Here is a 4,866-nt window from a genome sequence, read left to right as displayed (position 1 = left end):
CCATTCACCTTTTCTAACCCTAACACACAATTACTCAGTTGCTCAATTACCTAGTTTGTGAGCTTTGTGGTCTTTGTCAACAATATTTTGCATTGGAATGAAACAAATATGATTGGCTTTGGCTCCACCCCCTTTTCTGAATTTGAGCCCCAGTCACCTAATGATCAACTGTACCAGGTTTGAGGCTTGTGCCATTAACAGTGCAATATTGGCAGCAATTAAATATTCCCCTAGAAAATCAGTAAGTAAATTTTGATTGGTTGTTGTAGGCTCCACACACTTTTATGAATATTAATTCCAGTCACCCAGTGACCAACTGTGCAAAGTTGGAGAACCCTACTATTAACAGTGTAAGAATGGCTGCATTTTCTATTTTCCCAGTGAAATTTGTATTTCTCACCACCCACTTTTTGGTAATAAAAGGTATCCTATATGTTATTCCAGGTAATGTACTATGTGTGTGCCAAATTTCATTCAAATCCATTTAGCCATTGTTGGGTGATCAAATAACAAACATCCAAACATCCAAACTTTTGATTTTGGGTCCAGAGAGAAACAAGGTAGATAAAGTAATGAGATAAAAATCTTTATCCACGGCATGTCTCAGGTGGCTATAGAGACAAAGATCATGAAGACAGAACTAAGCATAATTTTGGGAGTACCTAATTGTGAGTACATTGACAACGACCATAATCACAAAACAATAAAGAAACACAAAGTAAAGATAGCCTACCGTTAAAAAAAATACAGTGATAATGATATGGTAGATTGACATAATTTATATTGGTTTGAGTGCACATAATTTAATCTAATATACTTCTGTACACGACATTGTATGATTTATTATTTTCCGCGAGTACGTGTAAGTTTTGTGCACTCGATACTCTTGAGCAACCGACATAAAGCTGACCATGTGAGAAGCAAGGAGTGCCCAAATGTATTCCTGCCACCTTCAGCGTCTGGCCCTGGGACTTATTAATGGTCATTGCAAAAGCCAACTTTAGGGGGAATTGTAGCCTCTTAAATTGAAATGGCAAATTATTAGGGATAATTGGGATTCGAGGAATCAACACACTTTCTCCTTTAGCTACTCCGGTGAGAATAGTAGCCTTTATAATATTTCTTCCCAGCTCTGTGATGCGCAGCCTAGTGCCATTGCACAATCTCGGCGCATCAAGGTTACGCAGCAGCAGAACTGGGACGCCAACCTTTAGCTCCAGTTTGTGGGAAGGCACGCCGGGTAATTCCAAAGTGTTGAGAAATTCTATAGGGTAAGATGTACTGTCATCACTTGTCATCACTGTGTCTATTGATGTGTATATATTTGATTCACTGACTAACATGTCCAATATCTTTTTGTTTATTTTATTGACGGACTCATTTTTGGGCAACATCACTGCTCTCTCACATAACCACTCTTCGTTACTTACATTATTTTCTAAGTTTGGAAAAACATGCAAAATAAGTTCTTGCTCTGTCGTCACTGGATGGCAAAAATCATTGGTAAATTGAATTTTACCATCTATGTCAGTTTCTATTCGACCTTCTCCAATGTGCAGCAGCTTAGTTGCATAGGCACCTGATTCTAAATCATTGAAAAGTTGGACACGCATGTTGCACATAAGGTGAAGCTTTTCTACCCTGGTCCAGAGTGGTGACGCCTTGAGACATGCATTCATTTCATCTGCCGGTGTACCCCTTTCAATGACTGGTAGTGTTTGCCTGAAATCGCCTGCAAGCAAAACTACAACACCTCCCATCAGTGCCTGATTGCCCCGGATATCTTGCAGGCTGCGGTTCAACGCCTCTATTGCGCGCTTGTGTGACATAGTGCACTCGTCCCACACAATTAACTTGCACTGTTGCAAAAGAGCACCGCAGTTGCTACTCTTGCTGATGTTGCATATAGGGGCTTCTTCGTTTGCAAGATTTAGTGTCAATTTGAAAGTAGAATGTGCAGTCCGTCCACCATTAAGCAACGTTGCAGCTATTCCAGAGGAAGCTACAGCCAGGGCTATGTTATGGTCTTTGCGAATTCGGGCCAGCAGTAGGTTTAATACAAATGTCTTACCAGTACCAGTACCCCCAGGAGCATCAAGAAAGAAGAGTCCACCATCACCACTATTTATGCGCTGTATAATTGAGTCATAAACGTGTCGTTGTTCGGGAAGCAAGCGTGGCACCATTTCATTGATAAAGATCTGTAAAGCTGCAGAATCGTAATTACATTCCCTGATAACCTCCCTTGACAACTCTCCACTTTGTTGCGGTGTGGGCAAACCAAAATCCGCCATCTTCTTTCCAGATAACTCAATGATTTTGTCCTCTATTAATTTCAAAGTTTCATTTATTATTAAGTCGTCATGTGTACCTTGTAGCCTATGTGCAATATCCTCAGACAGTGAGTCTTTGTATTTATCCCACAAATGGAGAGGGTTGGAAAGCCCACATGTGCTTACTAAAAGTGCAAACAGCTCTCTGAGTTTGGCAGCTGAGCGACACAATACCGCTTCCTCCATGGTTGAGTTCCAGTGATTGTCATCTTCCAATAGACCACGTGCCTCGCATGCTTCCCTGAATGTGGCTCGCTCTAGCCCATCAACGATTTTTAGAGCCTGGAAGTTCATCGGGCCTTGCACCTGGTTGAGCAACATGCGCAAACAGTAGCATTCAAAGTTGGTGACGTGCACGGTATACATGCGACCCAGTGCGTCTCCAGCCTTCACATCTGGCCAACCATCGACAGGTGTTCCCTGTATGCGGCGCTTCCATTCTTTCCTCGATGCATTCCACGTGTAGTACCTTGGCACTTCAGCATATAATAAGGTTTTTGCAAAGTTATCATTTTCACAGAGTTGGAAAAATGCAGTCAATGTTGTCTTTGGAGGTGTTGCCACTCTTTCACGGAAATTGTGTTCCGTGAAGTAAATGCGCTAGCCATTGGGCAGGTGGACTGCTAAATGGGTGACAGTGGGGTGTCTTTTGTGCAATGGTAAGCCCAAGATTCGCCACGCTGCTTCATTGCTGCTTACGTACCGTCCCACCCTGAACGTTTGCACTTCATCTCTGGGGTTAATATTTACATCTCCAGATTGCCTTACATTGAAAATCGCCTGATCGCTGCCCTTGTTAATATATTTGCATATGTATTTTATAGCCTGCACTGAACTACAAAACTCAACATTAATATGTGCATTGAAAGTTTTGGTAAGAAGGGGAGAATATGGCACAACCCACCTGTTATCCACCACAACTTGATCCTTCCTGAGCACCGCGAATGCTGATGGTTGCTGTGTGTCCTCCATCATGAGGCGATCTTCGTCGATACAGTGGGTATCTATTATCACTGGTTTGTGTGTCCTTTAGTAGCTCTCGAGGGTACTTTTTGGTGCACTTCCCATCCTTCATGCACGGTGATGATGTATTGAGTAAACCGCACGGCCCGTGTACCATGTTTTTGACAACCGTGTCGTATAGTTTTTTGTCAATGTTGGCATCAGGAATTTCTGCACTTATTATGTCATCAATTTGGTTGGAATGCAATTTCTCTTTTAACCAGAGTAAAAATGTACATGGGGCAAGCCTCGCTTTTGCCATTCAATGGAGTACATAAAGCACTCTCCAAAGATTTTACCTTTCGTGAGCAGAGCGACTAACTTCTGGACTTTAATTTGAAAAACTCTAGCGATGAGGTCGTGTCTGTCGGTGGCTTTTTGGCCAGGCATAAGTTTGATGGTAATCTCTGGCCAAGCCGAGTTACACGTAAACGTGATGAAAAGATCAGGGCGGCCATAGTTTCTAACATATGCAAATGCATCTTGCGTGTACTCATGGAGGTATCTTGGGCTGTTTACAACAGAGGATGGGAGGATAACCATTTGCCCTACATCACTGGCATTTACTTGTGCGTCATTCCTTACAGCGTCTTGCAAATGAATATAGTTTTCCACTCGCAGCTTGCTTTGATTCATTGATATGTACCTCAAGCGTTCACTTTCTATTTTAACATACATATCTACTAAGAACTGGTGCAGAAGTTGCCTGCAGCGCAGCAGCAGATTAAAGTCATTGTTGCGCACCATGAGATGGTAAGCATAGAAGTCCATGCAGGACACTTTATTGTTGGGCAGTGGTGCTCAAATACCCCTTTTTAAAATTCGAGTTTGGTCGAATTCGAATAGTAAATTATTCGAGGTCATTCGAATATTCGAGTCGAATAATTTTTACTATTCGATTCGACCTCGGACTTCAAACTCACTTTTCGAGTCGGTATTCGAGCTAACTATTCGAGCTGACTATTCGAATTGGCCTTAAATAGCTTCCAACACTTGTTTTGAGGGTGAATGATGCAAGAAACCTCTTTTTTTCCAAATAACAACAGCAAGTGATTATGTGGGGATGTTCCTTTAAAAAAAAATGTGGAAAGAGAAGTTGTGTCCTTAATTTTGTTCAGTAGTGTTCCTCCTCCTCCTCCTCCTCCTCCTCCTCCTCCTCCTCCTCCTCCTCCTCCTCCTCCTCCTCCTCCTCCTCCTCCTCCTCCTCCTCCTCCTCCTCCTCCTCCTCCTCCTCCTCCTCCTCCTCCTCCTCCTCCTCCTCCTCCTCCTCCTCCTCCTCCTCCTCCTCCTCCTCCTCCTCCTCCTCCTCCTCCTCCTCCTCCTCCTCCTCCTCCTCCTCCTCCTCCTCCTCCTCCTCCTCCTCCTCCTCCTCCTCCTCCTCCTCCTCCTCCTCCTCCTCCTCCTCCTCCTCCTCCTCCTCCTCCTCCTCCTCCTCCTCCTCCTCCTCCTCCTCCTCCTCCTCCTCCTCCTCCTCCTCCTCCTCCTCCTCCTCCTTCCTCCTCCTCCTCCTCCTTCCTCCTCCTCCCTCCTC

The 4,866-nt window shown here is 43.9% G+C and overlaps 1 pseudogene; it reads right to left on the bottom strand.

Annotated features, from left to right (window-relative positions):
* Positions 1–803: 803 nt before the first annotated feature.
* On the bottom strand, positions 804–4,106 carry LOC137507901 (uncharacterized; annotated as a pseudogene).
* Positions 4,107–4,866: the final 760 nt, after the last annotated feature.

This window comes from Hyperolius riggenbachi, chromosome 1, assembly GCF_040937935.1.
Source record: "Hyperolius riggenbachi isolate aHypRig1 chromosome 1, aHypRig1.pri, whole genome shotgun sequence".
Lineage (NCBI taxonomy): Eukaryota > Metazoa > Chordata > Amphibia > Anura > Hyperoliidae > Hyperolius > Hyperolius riggenbachi.
The sequence above is the reverse complement of the archived record's forward strand: the minus strand, read 5'-3'. Positions and strand labels throughout refer to the sequence as shown.